Source organism: Lissotriton helveticus, chromosome 7, assembly GCF_964261635.1.
Source record: "Lissotriton helveticus chromosome 7, aLisHel1.1, whole genome shotgun sequence".
NCBI lineage: Eukaryota > Metazoa > Chordata > Amphibia > Caudata > Salamandridae > Lissotriton > Lissotriton helveticus.
In genome coordinates, this window is record NC_136068.1 from 1,226,958,853 (window position 1) to 1,226,978,439 (window position 19,587).

A 19,587-nucleotide genomic window follows, 5' to 3' on the forward strand; every position below is an offset into this window, starting at 1 on the left:
CCCTTAGGGCATGTGTGTGCGCAACATATGTGCACAGAGCATTTTCAGGGGTGCAACAGGGTGTCCTTTTAACACCCTGTTGCACCCCTGAAAATGGCACCCTTGAAATTGCATTCTCAATTTGTGATTCTCTAATTGAGAATCGCAAATTGAGAATGTCTTCCCATTCATTCCTATGGGCCTCTAGGCTTAAGCTTTTATATATAGAATATGAATATGTGCCTTACATGTTACAGGTAACTCTCTGTTAAACGTCTGAGTTACTTCATTGTTTTTCAAACCTGTGAAAAGAGATAACACAATCTCTCTCAAGCAAGCGTGTTACCCATCTGAGTTACATTATCAGTATTATAACCTAAAACCCAGCCGTGGCCCATGCAGGTAAGTTCGGTGGGGGGTGGAGCTGGGTTGGGGAGGGATTGGACAGGGGACCACAAGGGAAAATTAAAAAAATAATTACATTTCCCTCATCGTTGTTTGTCGAAATACAACCCCCCCCCCACCCTCACCCCCACCTGGCCCCACAGCTCTTACCGGCACGGGCTGCAGCTGCTGAAACCTACTGGATACACAAAGATCTCTGCCACAGTTGTCTTCGTCCTCTTAAAATTCAGCTTTTGACCAACTAAATAATCCAGATCAGCTTTGTTACAACGTTTTAGCTCCTTTCAAATTTCTTTGGAGGAGAGTTTTTAAAAATAAACTGAGGACAACTGTCAAGTACTCCTCAAGATGCCACCTCTCATGACTCTGCCTTCTTTCTGCTGCCATTACCCAATCTCAGTCTGTGGGTTTAGGAGGTACATTTATTCCATTCCCAGTATTATCACATAACCATCAATGTCCCTGTCTCGGCAGCAGCTGCCGGTGGTTAAAATTCCCCTGCTTACCCTCACGATCCACCCTCACATTTTAGAACGTGCATTACAGGGCCTGCAATGCACATTCCACACATATCGCCTTCCATACACAATTACCCAGGCAAAAACAACTGTATCAAAACGTTGAGCACAAACATAAAATAAAAATTAAAAACCACAGCCATCAATGTCCTTGTCGAGGCAGCAATTGATGGTAGTTCGAATTCCCCTGTCCAACTTCACGTTCCAAAATGTGCATCACAGAGCCTGCAATGCACATTCCCCACACGGATCTGCAAGCTCTAACAATAAAATATATCTCGGAATCCAAAGTATAATTAAATCAAGTGGCAATCACTAATTGAAAGAGTGGAGTTTAATTTGGTGGGAAATGAGGCCCTGTACAAGATATAAGGGATTAAGTCCCCCCTGCCATACACTATAATAATATTGCAGGTCACCAAGCAGTTCCAGGACCATACAGAGGTACGCGGCCGAAGGCTAAGTTCCTATATAAGCTTAAGGAACTCTGAGGTGACTTGCAATATCTTTCGCATGCACAGCATAGGGTATTTTATTCCTTATAGTACATGGTCACAGCATTATTTATTTATATGACCATCATGTATAAATCATTGGTGTGTTGCTCCTTCTTATGAAAGAGAGAATGTCTGCAAACCTGAAGAATAAGTCTTTAGTGCAAAATTAAGCATCAACATAGTTGTTAGATATTGTTGCAAAAATATATTAGAATCAGTTTAACGAGTTTTATATGTGAGTTTAAAAAAAAGGTTACAGAAGCTCAGAATGTGTAGAAACATGCAGAAACATTCTAAATGTTCTATAGTTACCTAAGTAGTGCAAAAAAATAAACATGTTGCCATAAATCCCTGTTTCTGCTTGTCACTGTACTGCTAGAAAAACAGAAGCATCAGAACAAAACATTTTTTGTTTTCCTTCTTCAAACAGCTGCTTTAATTATACTCCATGACCTTACCTGCCTTTCCCCTCGCATTGTGATGTCAGAACTGTAATAAGTTATTAGAACTGAGCGGCTATGTCATTTCTTTATAACAGGCGATTGGGTGAGACAGAAGACGCTTATCATAAAGAAATTGGAGACAGGTTTTTAATACAGGGATTGAAGAATGTATTAAAGACTAATATGGTTGATTTGTGATGATAGTAAGAACTGTAAACTTGAACAGAGATTTCAGGTTAGAGCTGGTATTCAACCGTGGTAAGTGGGAGATCTATCAGTGGAAAGGCACGCTGTAGAATTAGTTTAGGCGGATATGAGAAACTGGCAGCCATTCTCCTGCCTCTGAAAGTATTGCTTTCTTTTTATTGGACTTTTACTTTTGAAGACGATGACCTTTGTCATTCGTTCAAAATTCTATTTTCTACTGCACAAGGTGCCAGACCTCCGGTGGTACCACTTTAATGTAAGTCAACAGGTGCAGACAACCAAGCCCTTAGAGGGTCGGGACAGACATTGCCACCGTTTTTGAGGGATAGTCGGCAGAGGGGAAGAGAAGATTGACCTGTGTGTGTACTGTCTATGGCGGAGCAGATGGCACTTCAAATGTATGCTTGTACTCGCTATCCCGGAACACGGCCTTAGTTTGTCTTTCTAGTAGAACAGTACATCGAATACTGCTGCCAAAGAGACTAAAAATTCCCCAGTTTCAATGGCCCAGCAGCCATAGGCTATATTGCAACCAATGAAAACAAGTTCCCAGGATCCTCACGCTGGACAGTAAACAGCTGGCGTTTTGCTGTCTAACGCGGAGGAGATTGAGGGGATTTACTCGCATACATCAAACTCGAAGAGGAAGATTGACTACACCTCTATGAAAGCTCACTAACTGATTAACTATACAAAGAGATAAAAAAGGGGATGATGGACGGAGCGCTTGAACAAATCAAACACTCACCCCCAGTCAACTGATCTGGGTTTAATCCATCACCATTCTTTAGTTCACTCAGCCACCCCAGTTCAGACATGGCTATATGCAAATCAGTCTGACCCTGTGCCTTGTGGGAACAGTCCAGCCCGAACTGCCAAGCCATGTCTTCCCTGGACCGGAAACTAGCATCCTGGGACCGGTTTCGGATTCATAATCCTCATCAGCCAGGCTATCTTGAATCCAGTGGCCAAGTGAACAAGGGACTCACGTCTGAGTATACCCTGCCACACTTAGGGCGAACAAAGCGATACAAAAGGGGATGATGGACGGAGCGCTTGAACAAATCAAACACTCACCCCCAGTCAACTGATCTGGGTTTAATCCATCACCATTCTTTAGTTCACTCAGCCACCCCAGTTCAGACATGGCTATATGCAAATCAGTCTGACCCTGTGCCTTGTGGGAACAGTCCAGCCCGAACTGCCAAGCCATGTCTTCCCTGGACCGGAAACAAGCATCCTGGGACCGGTTTCGGATTCATAATCCTCATCAGCCAGGCTATCTTGAATCCAGTGGCCAAGTGAACAAGGGACTCACGTCTGAGTATACCCTGCCACACTTAGGGCGAACAAAGCGATACAAAAGGGGATGATGGACGGAGCGCTTGAACAAATCAAACACTCACCCCCAGTCAACTGATCTGGGTTTAATCCATCACCATTCTTTAGTTCACTCAGCCACCCCAGTTCAGACATGGCTATATGCAAATCAGTCTGACCCTGTGCCTTGTGGGAACAGTCCAGGCCGAACTGCCAAGCCATGTCTTCCCTGGACCGGAAACAAGCATCCTGGGACCGGTTTCGGATTCATAATCCTCATCAGCCAGGCTATCTTGAATCCAGTGGCCAAGTGAACAAGGGACTCACGCCTGAGTATACCCTGCCACACGTAGGGCGAACAAAGCGATACAAAAGAGGCAGAAGGAATTGATAAGTCACACTGTTGTTCATGGTGCAGCACGTGTCCTGATGATGGTCTCGATGAATTGTATTATATGAGACCGAAACATCGACGATACTACACTTCTTTGTAAATAGAATCACTGAATTTGAACTTGTATATAGTTGTTGAACGATGTATACAGGGTAGATATATAAATACTATCCATATTTTGTACAAAAAGTGTCAGTAAGTACGGTACATGTCAAAGAACTGAGTAACAGTACATTTTTTGTTTTGCCGTATATGGAATGACATATGATTTACACATATGCAAATGAAATAGAATATGACATAATGCAATAAAATAACTAATGAATTGTATATATGTCCCTCGAGTACTTTGAAATTTATGCTCACTGCTGTGACAAAATCTGAAAAATTGTATAAATAATATTGAATGACTCCTTCAGGAACACTTTTCTACTTTGTTATGGACAGTAAACAGCAGCCTTAGCTGGGGCGCAGTGGGACTCTATTCATGAGCTGGGGCGCAGTGGGACTCTATTCATGTGACAATGCACCTGCTGCATTAATGATAGCTACAGCCTGTCCAACTCTACCCTCGCCAGTGATATAGCAATGGTACCTTTGACCTTTATGCAAGCAAGCAAAATGAGTCCCGTGCTCCTAAATAAAAAGACTATCATATTAGGGCTGCGGTGGGGCTTTCACAACTTAGGGCCCTGAAGCCATTGCATTTGCTTTGCCAAATATATCCACGATTCTACGCCCTCCGTTTTTTTCTGCATGTAACAAATCCTTCAGGTTATTTTTCTAAAAAGGATCTGCATCATATGTTGTGGTGGGGGTAAGTAAACGTGATGATTGTCCCCTGTTTTAAAATTCCTCCAGTACATCACATCAATAACACCAGGGCCCCCCATCCCTAGGCGTGGGGGGGGCCTGCCATCGTGGGCATACCGCGTGTGATTCGCCCATCCATAGCATATCCATATACCATCCATCCCTTCCTCCCTTTACAAAGTAACACCAGGATGGTCTTCACTGCATAGTCTTTATTAATTTCAAGTAAACACAATCATTACTTGGTTGATGCACTATCAATCCTTGACCATTTATTAAATTCTTAAAACCACACACATTGATAAAAGGCCATAGGCTTCTGCAATATATATCATACAACCAACAATTGATACATTTGTATTTACAGTAGGACTCTCGAGAAAAGCACACTAGATGCGGGTTGGTTGCACCAGCAGGCCACAACCAGATCGTTGTGGGGTTGCGCCAGCAGGCCACAACCAATTCTTCCCAGTTCTCTGAAGGAATAACTACCCGCTGTCTATCTCCTAGACGGGCCACCAAATTTCTCACCACAAGCACAGGCATCTCGGGTAGAGCCAGAGAGTCCAGAACCACCAGCAGGTTAGCCCCCTCTCCCGCCAGCCCAGAGCCCCATCGAGCATCCGCCCTGTTGTTCCAGGATCAGACCGTTCCCGCCAATTCAGATTCCCTGAATCCCCAAAGGCCGCTACCCCTTCTTCCTCCAGAGCTATGGCACCTAAGATGGTTTGGACGAACAATTCCAAACCTGGTAATGACAGATTCACTCCATCCGCCAAATATAATTCCCCTTGTGCTGCCTGGATCAAATTATGTCTGATGGCCCTTATGGGTGAAACTCTCAAAGGTTTCACCACCTCTTGGTTTAATTTCTTCACTAACTCATTCACTGCCATTGCTGGTGCATTATTAGGCCTGACCCTAAGCGGGATCATTTCTGACAAAAAATATTGTGGCCCTTGGAAAAGCCTTCCGAACCTTCGACAGTGTGTAAAAAAGGTTATCCTTTACCCCTCTCCGGCCCACTGGGATCATGTTGTTACCCCCTGAGTGTATCACCAGCACATCTGGGATGGGCATGCTCGTATCCAATGCCTTTCGTAGATGCGCTAGGACATCCTTCAACAGCTGTCCCTCTGTCCCTACCCAGTGATAATCAATACCTTTCCCCCACTGTACCCATTTCTCTCAGGCGTTCCCAAAAAATTGCCCCTCTCTCCGTATATAAGAATGGCCGCACCAGCATACCTGCATCCGCTGCCTTGAGACCTCTGCAGTTAAATAAAATAAATTGAGAGAGAAAAGAAAAGATAGTCTTCGTTAGGCGACTGGCACCCTATAGGGCGCTGTCTCCCCCACCCTCAACTTAAGTTAACTGCGGTCTCACGTATCTCTCAAAATAAGGCGACTTTCATCTGCCTTCCCACTTGATGGTGTCCGTGGGAAGGCCTAATGCGACCGCAGTCATAGCAGCCCCAATCCAGAAGGAATGCGACGTGAAATGCGCCGTATCCTCCCCCAACTTGGCCAAAGATCGCTTGCATAGGATTGTAAACTGAAATCCCTTACTCGGACGTACCTGCATGAACACCTGCATCGGTGTTACCGGACAATATACAGTCCCTGGCGCTGTTCTCAATTGGACCCAGACCATCTTTTCCCAAGGGGTCTGTTTTAGACCTCCTCACTTTAACCTGAAGCAATCCCTCCGTGATTAGCACATCCGTCCATCTGATCCCCCCTTTTTGATCAACTTTTGAGGACGGCACTATCTCCGATATTCGGAAAGCCCCAAAGAAGGCCAAGGTGTAAGCCAGTCACAGCAGCTGCATCTCATAGGAAGAGCTGCATACTTGTGATAGTACTCTCAAAATCCTTATTAATCTACTGGCGTCTATGGGCCTCCTGTCAGCTGCCGCCACCGGAGCCAACCACTCACACCCTTTCACAGCCTGTCTTACTCTAGTGTCTTTCGTGGGATCCTCAACCCTTTTCAAACCCGCGTAGAAGGCAATTGCCAACAACTGCCTCCTCACCAAGGACAATGGTTTTACATTGTCTCTCTGTTGTACCATAAAAAGGAGCATCCCCGCGGGGTAAATTGCTCTGCTATCCAGGCTCCCCTCAGGACTGCTAAGTACGGCTGCCACGCCCTCTCATACATACTTTTTGTCTTGGGGGCGATGGACGCCGCTATCAACTCAGGGGCAACGGGGCACCAAGCTTCCACAGTTGTTCCGGGAAGAACATCATCTGCCCGTCCGCTTGGGGCCATGGGGCTCTGAATTCTGTCAACCTAAAACGAGACAGGGCATCAGCTACTGTGTTGTCGACCCCCGGCACATGTTTTTTTTTTTTTAAAGAACCTTTATTTCAATTAGCATGAAATTACAAACACGGGCCTACAACCAGTGTGGCCGGCCGCTAAGTAAATCGAGCAGAAATCAAGTAAGAAGTATCACATCAATCTGGCGCTTAAAAACAAAGTCACATCCAGGATATAGCAGAGAATCAAGATAATACGTGATACCAAGGATTTGAAACGGTTCATTTTTAAATAACCAAAAATTAAATCGAAAATCGACATCGCATTGTCATTCCCGCTCACAACACAGTCAGCTAAAACACATTAGCACTCCGATGATGAACATAGATTGAATGGGAAAGGAGAAGAGTACCAAAGTCAGGATAAATGCAATCGTCACGTACCAAGCACGGTATGCGAGCCCCACCCCTGAAAGGGAACGTACTATGGGAGACAGGAAGACGACGACATCGAAGAAGGAAAAGGGCAAAGGGCCATAGAAACAAAAAAGGAACAGAGAACAAACCCATCCCCCAACCCCCCACCCTGCACCCCTGCGAAAGGCTACGGCCTACCCCCCCAGCAGCATGCCTGTCGCCCTAAATGAGAGACCCGAAATATAGAAAAGAAAGAGAAAAGAAGAAAAAAAAAAAATAATTTGAGGAGAAGAGCCGACGATTCGGTTACCCATTCCCTCCCACCCCCGCATACTAGAATCGTATAAACAGAAGCAGTATAAAAGTATAAGTATCAGCAAGCACATAAAACACAATCAATTACAGCCCCACTAGACGTGCCCTTGAATCACCATTAACCCGCAAGAAGTCCCTCCAAATCCCAAACGAGGTCACCCCTGGCCGCTTCTGGCAATAGTATCAATGATAAATAGTCCTGCAGACAAGATACAATTCGGTACAAAAGGTCCAATCGTTCCAATCAGACCAGGTAGCGCAGCCGCCCAACATGGTCGTAGCCACCGAGAGACAACTGACGATGCATGGCGGATGTCGGAATGCAACAATACCCAGATCACCAACAGTCTCAAGTCCAAAGACAGGTCCGCCAAGCACGGAACGGAAAGCACAGGATGTGGGAAACACCGCAACACAGTCCGGGCCTCATGTACCATGGAGCGATGTAGCTTCTCCGCTCGCTGGACAGAAAAAGGACCCGGTGAGACAACCACTTGCAGAACAGGTGTGGCAACAGTAAGCTCAGAAACCAAATCTATTCTCGCCTCCAAGTCTGTAAACTCATCCGGGGAACACAACACTGTAGCAGAGGGAGAGTCATCGGCACCAACTCGAAAGCAACCCAGTCCGCTACAAAATGGCGGGTCAGCAATGGCAGCGATCCTTCCTTCCAAGTCCCGGGCTCCCCGGAGCAGGGCAGTCCGCAGGGTTGTCAGTGCAGCCAATACGTGGCCACGCGTAAGCGTTTCCCCACATTGCCAAACTCCGGGGGTCTCAAGTTCAGCAATTTCTCTGTCCCCGAGAGGGGCGCACCCCGAGGCCCCATCCGCCATTCCAGCCATCTCGTTCTCCTCCTCTTCCCCTCCACCTCAGAGTCTCGTCCGACCACTGGAGTCAGCAGCCCCACGGCTGGATCTCGACAGTCGGCGCTTGCTGCAGAAAGGAGAGTCACCGAAAGGCCGGACATGCTCCCCGCAGCTCGCCGGGAGCCACCCGCTGGATCCCGGACGGGACTATCAACATGGCTGGGCGTCTCACCCAAGGGGAACCGGGCGACATGGGCTCTCTCCGGCTCGGCAATATCTCGGGTTCACGGGGCAACCCACTATTGGGAGTGGGTTGATACCAACTCTCCTGGCTCGCGGCTCTCAGGCTCCCACTGACCGGCTCCTCATCCCGACCAGGGCCGCCAACGCTACGATCACTTCAGGGCACCCTCTGCACTTGAGGCCCCGGCTTCAGCGCCACGAAGGCCGGCAAGCAGACGGGGACGGTTCTTCGGATCTACTGCACGGTGGAGCCCCAGAAACAGACGGTAAGTGATTGCTTCCCTTCAGCAACTTAGATCAGCAAACCGTGCTCAGGATTATCTTCAGGATATACGTGCGGGGAGGAAGGGCCCACCGAGCCAAGCGTTTATGCAACCGTTCCGATCGCCATCTTGGCTCCTCCTCCCCGGCACATGTTTAGCAGTAAAGTATACATTACGTAGCAGGTAACCCCGCACCAGTTCCTTCAGAAACCGGAGCACCCACAGACATCTAGCTCTCTGGTTATTCACTGCCATGACTGCTGACATACTGTCCGACCAAAAAGTAATACGCTTATTGTCAAAGCACGGGCCCCAAAGATGCAGTGACACCACGATGGGAAAAAGCTCTAAAAACTTGATATTGCGAGTCAAACCTGTTTCATGCACCACTTTGACCCTAAGACTGCCTCAAAACCCACGCTGCCAGCTGCATCTGTGTAAAGTTCCAAATCTACGCTGGACTGAGTTGGTTGCTGCCAAATCACTGTACCATTGAAACCTGTCAAAAATTCTTTCCAGGTGCCCAAGTCGTTTTTGATAACCTAGTATGGTGATGTTTTGCCCTTAAGCCAGACATTGCCCTGGTGATGCTACATGAAAAGGCCCTGCCCATGGGTATCACTCGGAGCGCGAAGTTCAGTTGCCCCACCAAGACTTGCAGCTGATGCAGAGTGACTTGCGTGCTGCTAAACACTCATCTATGGATGCCTCAAAGGCTCTCACTTTCCCCTGCGGGAGGCGACACACTCCCTCCACCGTGTCAATTTCTTTACCAAAGAACGTTAAGCAGGTGGCCGGGCCTTCAGTTATTTCCCCCGCCAGCGGTACCCCCAGTGCCTCCGCCAGCCGCTGGAAGCCCCGCAGAGCCTTCCCGCAGGCCGCCGAGCACGGTGGACCCATAAACAGGAAATCATCTAAATATTGCACCACATCACGTGACCCGACTATGTCCTGCACTGCCCACTCCAGAAAACTACTGAAGGTTTCAAACACTGCGCATTTGATGGAACACCCCATCGGCATACATAGGTCCATGTAGAACTGCCCTTCAAACGTGAAACCTAGAAGCCTATTATCATCCGGGTGCACGGGCAGGAGGCGAAAGGCTGCCTCCATATCCGCTTTAGCCATTAGCGCTCCCGCCTGCATATTCTGCAGCCTCTGGATAGCCGTGTTAAATGTGGTGTAATGCACTGCACAAAGTTCTGGATCCAACCTGTCATTAACTGACGCACCAGGAGGACTGGACAGGTTATGAATCAGTCGATATTTCCCCACTTCCTTCTTTGGCACCAAGCTCAAATTTGAGCAAACCAGATCCTGCCTTGGTGGGTGCTGAAACAGGCCTGCCACCCTCCCCCATGCTAACTCCTTCAGAATCTTTTCCCTCGCCACCTCAGGATTCCTCAAAACTGACCGCTGGTAACATGGAAAGACTGACGAGGGGGGCACTGGAAGGGATGTGAAAACCAAATTTAAATCCTTGATATAGCAGCTGTGCCTCTTCCCCTTTTTCATAACGACTGAGCAGGTGAGCCAGAACATGCAAGCGTATAGGCGTAGGCAAAGCATTAGGATGACTGGGCAGGGCGTCCCTTGGCCTGCACCTGGGCTGGGGCGCGCTGTTCTTTGGGTTTCCCCAATCTTTTATAACACCTGCTTTCGGGATGACCTTGCACTCCACAGAAGGAGCATATGTGCTTGAACTTGCATGCCGATCCCCTATTGCACTCATTCTTGTTACACTGACAGCAAGCTTGTCTCTTATCACCCGGCCCTTTTTCACCCCGAAAGGAGTGCGTAGGCCTGCTTACCGGTGTAAACGAGTGAAACTCGGCGTACCATATATTGATTTCCCTCTGATCCCATGCCACCTCCAGCCTTACCGCCTTCATTTGTCTAAATTTGTTGTCGTATTGCAACCAAACCAAGCCCTGAAATTCTGATGCCGCCCCGTGAATCAATGACATGTAGCTTATCAACTGTGCCGCCAACCCTGGGAAACGCTCTACCATGATTGCTGCATATATCGTGAACCCCGTAATCCAATTCTTTATCGACAATTTCACCCAAACTTTTTCTGTTTAACTTCCCCCTTATTTCCTGCCCTGTTCTTCCTGGGTACCATACCCACATTGATCAATTTAAACACATCTATGAATTCTCCCCTGAAAATCTTCTCTCTGGTTTCTGCCGGCACATGCCACGTAATACCCGCTGACGGAGCCAGCGCCAATGACGAGGAACCATAGATCATCGGGCTTTGCGTTAAGGGATGTTGTACTGTAACCACCGCTCCCTAGGAGCCCGGCGCTATGGGTGGGGTTGACCCTGGCAATCCTGCATTATTAACTGGAGTTTGCAACGCTGTCACCACCACCATGGGAGATTGTGCCACCCCACCTGACAGGACCCAGACTTGCGCCACCCCACAGCCTTGATGCGCTACCACCGGAATGGGGGCCCCCTGAATAGGTGCGCCAGGGGCTGCCGTTGCCAATACTAACGGTGTTGCTATGGGGAGTACCGAACTGTGCTGCAGTCCCTCTACCGGTGTAGGTTCTGCTATCCCCTGATCACTCCACGCAGCAGCACCAGAAGCATTATTATTGTCCGAGTTTGCAAGAGGTTGGCCCGCAGCCACCCCCTCACCTGCAGTGCGGTCCCTTGTTTCAATGACCTTCTTCACCTAATCCTGTTGCGCTTCTCTGTAACGTTCGGGCGCCCTCCTTGTGCGTTTGGATGATGGGACCTCTTGCTGTGGACTCCCTTCGATCCTTTCAGTCAGCGTTTGTAAGTGCCAGTCAATACCGCCTTTCTCTGCGACCTCCAACAACACCGACAGTGATCGCAATTCTTCCAGCCTAGCGGGAGGCTCCTTAGCCCCCATGACCATTTCGGTAGCATCCTGCTCACTAAATGAAACAAAACAGAGTTACTAGATGCCCACAGCATTCTTCCCCTTTGCCCTCTTGACGGGCGTCACATGCCACGCTTGCCTTAACCCAGCTCTGCCCGCCTGCCACGCCCTTCAAGCATGGTTCTTGATGCAAACCAGCAATTTGCTTATTATAAGCGACTCGGAGACAATGTCAAAACTTCTGATTACGCTTGCCATTCGCAAAAACAACCTGAGACCCTTCCTCTACAACAGGGTGCCCCTATTTCTATTTGTTTAACTGGCAGAGACAGTGACATGGTTGCATCGTGTAAAAGTGTCTATGAAATGAGAGAATAAGTCTCGGTTGTGATTAGTTTTGTTTCCTGTTGCTGTGAGGCCTTTCACAATGTGTAACGCTATTTTAATGTAATTTCAACAAAAGAAATGTTGCATTCTGGCTTCCTGTGAATTACAATTTGTAGTTTCATTTTGTGTAATGCTGCAAGTTACACTTCTGTAGTTTTTAACTTCTGGACATAGCAGGAATTAAATACCGGTACCAGCCTCTGCTTCCCGCTGCCATGCCCCCTCAGCACCCTGCACAGCATTTTATTTCAAAAGGGGATTCCATTCCCCGTACTTAGCCACGTCCACTTCACTAAACGCCAGGCCTCTGCTTCCCTCTGCCATGCCCCTCCTCAGCCTGCACTGCACCCGAGCGTGAACTTGTGCTCCCACGCCGTCCATACCTCCTGCGACCCTGTTTGCAGCCCCACACCTCCCTCGGCGCCTCTTGCGCTCCGGCACCTGTTCCCAGTCCTGCCAAGAGTCACGCAACAGGTGTGACACTCACGCATTTCAGTGCGGTGATCCGCATCACCGCACTGAAATGCATTGTCACGCATTTTCAACCTGTGCCAGGCGCCCAGCGGCGCTCCTGTGCCCAGGCTCTCTCTGCTGCTCCTCCCATTGTCTACAGGGGGGCCGGGCTGCTCTCTCGATACTGCACGCAGCAGCTCAGACAGAGCTGTCAATCACCGTGTGGCGCACCAGGGACCGGGATTGAATCCGGATGTGCCGGCCGCGGTAGTGCCGTCACGTCCGGAACTAGGAAGTGCAGAAAAGCGGCGGGGGATTAGAGAGTGCAGGCTGCCACGACTAGGCACTCTCTGACTCTCTCAAGTGCCGCCATGGCCGCCCGCCGCGGCTGCCCGCCGCGGCCACCTGCGCCCCGTAACAGCCCAAAGAGTACAGAGAGAATGGGGGCATCATCCAACTTTCATTCTACTCTTTAGCGCCGATAATCGGGTGGGTGTGGAGTCGAATGGTGGGGGTCGGATGTGACCTCTCACTTCAGTCCAGGCAGGAAATGAGGTTGGAGAAGCAGCGCGGGCCCGACCCGCCGCACTATTTATGTCTTAGATTAGCATGATGCAGCGCTGCAGGGCTGGACTCGGAGGGAGACTCGAGGCAATAATTACACCCCTTCCCCCGCGCTGGACCGGCAGGCGAGATCGCGGACCGCACAGCATCGACCTGAGACAGTGATTAGTCCCGGAGAATGGTCAGCAACATCATGTCCGGGCGGCATCAGAGGGCTGAGGTGTGATCATGATAGGGCGGCAGCCGAACGGGACCCGGGCTGTCACCTTGCTGAAGTGAAATTGGAGCGGCCTCGCAACAATAGTGAGTGCAGCCGAGTTTGTTAATAATCCCTAAGCGAGGGAGACTGTTTGTTTTAAACACAGAATCTAATATGGGCAGGCACCTGTTTCCAAGCAATCCGATTTTGTAGGTAACAGTACATGAAGATCGGGTGTGGACAAAGATCACACAATACTGATAAGTGCAGACTCAGAGACCGACTACGCTTATAACACTGAGGTTTACAGATTCGATGTAGGAGTAGGACAATGTATTATTGAGACAAGATATAGAGCTTCTCCTTACTCAAATGGGTGTAACATCATATATTTATATTGCTCCCTAGTTTTGTTACTTGATTTCGCGCACGAGAAAGTGTCACTCATATTCCCTGAAATGTCACTCATAATTACAGAAAAATTATGAAAATGTCACACATAGCAATCTGAAACCTTGGCAGCTGTGTGTTCCCCACGCTTGGACGGCCCGAAACAAGCAAGGTAAGGGTGTCGGCGGATACCTAGGATAATGCTGCCGCCCCACGCTGCCATCCGCGCCTCTCGCGCTCCGGCACCTGCTCGGAAAATGTAGCCGCCCCACGCTATGCATGGCTCTGCCACAGATCACAGGGCTCAACACAAGCATAAATCAAGAGGCCCAAGATTCACACTGCCTTGCAAGGTCCTTCCAATTATATTTTATAGCTACACCTTTTTCTGACAAAGGCACATCTTAATTTGATTTTGTAAGCACGTTGTGGGTTGTTTTTATCTAGCATGCACGAGCCGCAGCCCTCGCCTTAGGCAGCGATACAGATTTATAAGAATTATCCTCATTAGCAATGCTGGGATACTCTTGAATCAAAACGCTGCAAACCACGCGCGCAACACACCGCGAAACGCGCCTGCATACTAAGCAGCTACAAGGCCCCCTCACCTGGATAATCCGTTAGACCGGAAGCCGCCACTTCAAAATTTGTTGCGTCTCCGATCCACCAAACACCGCGGTGAAGAGACAAAGGGCCATATGTAGGTGTCTCATTACCGGTCGGTAACGGCCGAAATTAACGAATTTCGGCTGTTACCAACCGGTAATGGGCTTACCTTATGTAGGGGGCCGAAATTAAGGATTCTGTAATTTACCGAATCGGTAATTTAAGGAATCGGTAAATTACCGATTTCTTAAATACCGATTTGGTAAATTACCGAATTCCTAATGTAGGGAGCACTTAAATGAGTGGTTATCCCATGTTAGGATTTGTTATTTACCACCAACTACAAGTTGGTGGTAAATAACGAGAAAAAAAAACAAAAAGCAATTTAATGCAAATTGCTTCAGTGCCATGTTGCAGACATACATGCCCTTAGGGCATGTATGTCTGCAACATGTGCACCCATAAATACTTGAGGGGTGCAACAGGGTGTCAAAGTGACACCCTGCCACCCTTCAATGTTTTCCCCCTTTTACCAAATCGGTATTTACTGATTCGGTAATTGACATTCATTCCTATGGGCCTCCAGGCCCATAGGAATGAATGGCAATTACCGAATCGGTAAATACTGATTCGGTAAATACCGAATCCTAACGATTCGGTAATTTTTACCGATTTTGTAGCTACATAGCATTTACCGATTCGTAAATACTGAATCGGTAACATTCGGTATTTACGACTCGGTAAATACTATTACCTACATGAGGCCCAAAGTGGGCTTCCGCCTCGAGACCTCAGGCCTTTATCTCCTTCATTCAAGGAGGGTCGCTAGCCCCTCGGTGATGCCCCTCCTACATTCCTGTACTCCGGTAACCACCCCTCTTCTCCTTCTACCTACGACCCGGAAGTTGACTCCTGCCCGAGGTGTCACTATGGGCCCCACGTCGTTAGGCATGGCCTACACCATTGCATGAACAAACGTCCTGACTAATTGTGACAGCTGTCCAATCCCTAATACCCTAATTATCAGGGTGACCACCTCCCTTCAGGTCATAGCAGACAATCTTCTTGGTGATTGTGTGTTATCCTAATGCATTCTGGTTGTTGTAGTCCTCTTTTGCTTCCATCAAACTACTTCAACTAACACACCTGAAATCATTCATTTGTACATGAAAAGTTCAGAACCTGAGGTGTCCACAAATACTTGGGTTGTAGTGGTTACCCTACTGACATTTGTTCTTTGTCCCCAGTGTTCACTGTATAGATTTGTTTTTAGGTTGAGTTTGGTGGTTCCTAAACCAAAGGCACAACTAAACTGCAAATCCAGTACTCCGCAGGAACAACTTTGGCAGGGGAGAAGCTCATTTGGTTTCCTCACTCTGTGGTTGCAGACCCAGCCTGGCCAGCTTGTGTCTTTGCTAGGGACCTGTCTATTAGCAGTTTGATTGCAGCTTCGGAGTTCAGTACCGATCCGCCTCTCTAAATGGAATCCACTTATCTCTGGTAAATGGTGTTCACACTCCTTTACTTGTTAACGAGTATGAAAGCTCATTGATGTGTTCTGCATTACACTGTAGCTATTGATCTTAAACATCTGAAAGAGTGAGTGTGTAAGGCTGATCATGATAACCATCACCAGAGGTGAGGAAGTAGACTGTGCCTGGAGCTGAGACCTTTCCATGCTCACATGACAAATAGCTAGAGCAGAACTGCTGTGTTATGTGGTCCTGTTGCCTCATGACAAGAAGCCCACCCAATATTGGCGTGTCCTCTACAACTTGAGCAAAGAAGTACACTGTTAGGGTCATCTTCTCTACCTCTCTCCCCATCTTCCAGTGAGACAGAGATCCTCGTTATATGAGGCTGACTATGTGCAGTAACAGGGAATAGCTTAAGAATGCTGCCTTTGGATAGGTTGGCGTAGGTGCTCTTCCTTTCCTATTGTTTTTTTGGTTTTGTTGGCCAGAAGTGTCTGCATGCCTTTCCTTCCTTTCTCGCTGCCGCACCACCACATGCACCACTTTGGAGAATATACACCCTGGATTGCTGTTGTTCCCTGTCAACTGACATTACCTCATCTCCCTAACTGTGGTTTCTTGCTCCCTCAAGCTGGGAACCTGTTTGGAAACAAGAAATAGTTGTTGAGTGCACTGCTGAGCTGCAACAAATTCTCCTCAGACTAGCACTTTCAGAGCAACTTGCTGTTTATTTGTGAGATTTTGGTATTTTATTTGCTTTTAAGTCTATGATACAGGTATTCCCTCCAGATTTCGTAGATTGAGGCTGTCAACTGCTGGCTAAGTATGGTTAGAATATTAAAAGTAGGAAATATAATTACGTTACTTTAAATTATTTCTGTACATCAGTTCCTATAATTATTAATGCATAAGAATTTTTTTGGGCTTAGGTGTGAATTCATTTTTGTAACATAAGCTTCAGAAAATATTTTTTATTTAATTTACTAAATACAAAGTATAGTTTTAATTCAAAATGAATAGTGATGTGGTGTTTCTTCTTTTTTCAATAATTAATATAAATATATAAAATTAATTTACGTTAATTATTAACATAAAATATTTTTACACATTTTTTTCGAGTTGAATGAACATTATTATTTTTCACTATACTTTACCATAGGGAAACTCTGCAGTTGGGGTTACCTATGGTAAAGTACATGAAACATTAAAAAAAAGTATAATTGTTTTATTAAATGAGTAAAACTATGGTGATTTTAATTATTATTGTAAATTCTTTTATTTATTTATCTTAAATGTAAAACAAAAGAAAAAATATATGCATCACTATTAACATATATTTGAATTGTATCTTTAATGAATTTAAATATGTTTAAATAAATAAAAGAACTTAAGAAATTTAAATTGAAAAATAAATTCCCAGATAAACTAACAAAATAATTTTAAAATTAAAAGTGACATCTAAAGTTAAATAAAAGAAGTGTAATGAAATTTTAATAAAAAATGTTTCACTAAATTCTAAATTCAAAAGGTTTGTTGAAATATTTTAGAATTGAATAATAAATCCATTTTATTTGTATATATAGTTTAATATTAAATTGTATTGATTTATATTGTAAACTATTTTAGACCAATAAATAACATTTCATATATTTTTTCTCCATTAATTTATATGGGAGGGTGATGCAGTATTAGTGGTCGACCATGTGTGGTGCTGGACTTATTACTGTTTCTTTTTGGCAGTAGTAACTTACACTTGTATATTTGATTCTACCCCTTTTTTCATGGCGTGGAGACATTTCAGTCTACCCTTATGAGTATCTAACAGTTCACAGAAGCGATTTATTCACAAACAGTAGACTATGGAAAATCGCTTGGAGGCACTGTCTCAGAAAACACCTTTGAAACAGCAATAATGTTTCTTTGTTACACAAACTATGGTACAACAATCAATGCCAATACAAAAATACAAATTTAAACCAGGACTTCTACGGTTGTAATATTTTAGAACGTGTTTCCAAGCATGCACACGTTTGGAAAAATTGCTGGTACAGTAAACTAAGCAATGGCAATTTGTTCTGGGTGACATAACAAAGACATATAAACCAGTGAAGGGAGCCGAAGTTTTGCAAATGTGATCTGACCTGTCTAATCCAGGAACAAGGAAACATGCCAAAAAATATACAATGACTGGACTGCAGTGACTTAGGTAAGTAAGGGAAAAATCTTATAGAGCATACACATTGCACTTATTTTTTAAACTAGTTTAAAAAACATGTACTCCAATGTGTCTTCTGGTCCCCACCAAGGCCTTCATTTTAAGTGGGCTGGAAATATCATGTTGGCATTCTCATACCTGTAATTATCGCAACTACAGGAAACAGTAGTTCCAGGGTGTCAGAATACCACTGTATTCTGAGTAGGAATCGTTTATAAATGGGTCAATTACCGCAGGAATCTGTATCCCCTCACACACACACACACGATTCTCGCACTATTTATCCATTTGTGGTAATTTTCCACCCAGAACTTTCCTCGTCTGAAATGCCTGGATTCAAGAAACCATGAGGGTGGTATCCCTACATCTCTTGTAATTCCTGATTTGACTGGAAACTCTGTCAAACTGGGAATTTCTTGAGTCTCAAATGAGGCATTAAGTTAAATGAGGTCACTGAAGGGGGCGTGCTTCCCTATTCACAAATACAAATGCTTCCATATCTAAACTATATTTTTCACATACCGTGCAAGGAGAGGGGGGGGTGGGTACATTGAAAGGAATGAGTCATACTATAAATAGTCGGTCTACTAAACCAATATTCAGTTGTTTCCTTCTTAAGGTACATGAAAAGGTTCTTATATTCCCTGTAGATGAACCATTAATGCTTCAAAATATATTGGAAAATACAGATCACATTAGCAAAATATGTTGTGGGAAGATGGTTGAATGAACTTTTAATGAAAAAACAGGAACAAAAAGGGGGGCGTGGCTGACACAGCCAAATGGAGGACTCATCCAAAGGCTGCTCCAGAGACCTCCTTTGCTTTCCTCCGCAATCCTGGCATCCCGCATCTATCTGATGGCATGCAACTCCCCCAGCTACTTCCTTTGATTGGCACGATTGCCCTGCTTGGACCCCGTGCCCCCCAAAGCCGACACCCCCCACCCCTCATCTGGCACAGGCCCACCTGTATTCTATGCAATATGGTGGACAGTGCAGGGCACTCTGCTGCGGCTGCCCTTATCCCCCTCACCTGCCATGTAGCCTTGTGGCGAGGAGTCAACCCTCCACATGGAGCTACCCTCACTTTTGCTCGGCCACACCACAGTGAGCCTCGACGCTTTGTGGGGCTGTGAGCGGGGGGGCTGCAAAGCCGCTTTGTCCCGTGATCGGCCCAGATGACCGCACCTGAGATGGTGACACTCTGAACCACTGACCAGGGCCATGGGATTGTGAGGTGAATTCTTGCCTTTGCTGGGGTCCTGTGGGTGGCGCAGCTTCATGGGGGAGCTGCTGTGGCCTCCAGACCACTGAGACTTCAGTTTGCCCAACTGGAATCCAACATACCTGCACGCGGTCGTGAGCGCTGCGGGCTGCACCGCTATGCCGCTCACCCCATGTGGTGCGGATCTGGGCAAATCTACTGATTGCAGCTGCAGGCCTGCTGAGGGGTTCCCCTGCCTTAAGAGTGGGTGCCCCCTTCCTTTGAGGCTTGCACCCTTCAACTCGTCATGACAGGTGAGCCTGGGAGGCTGAGAGTTGGTGCACTGAC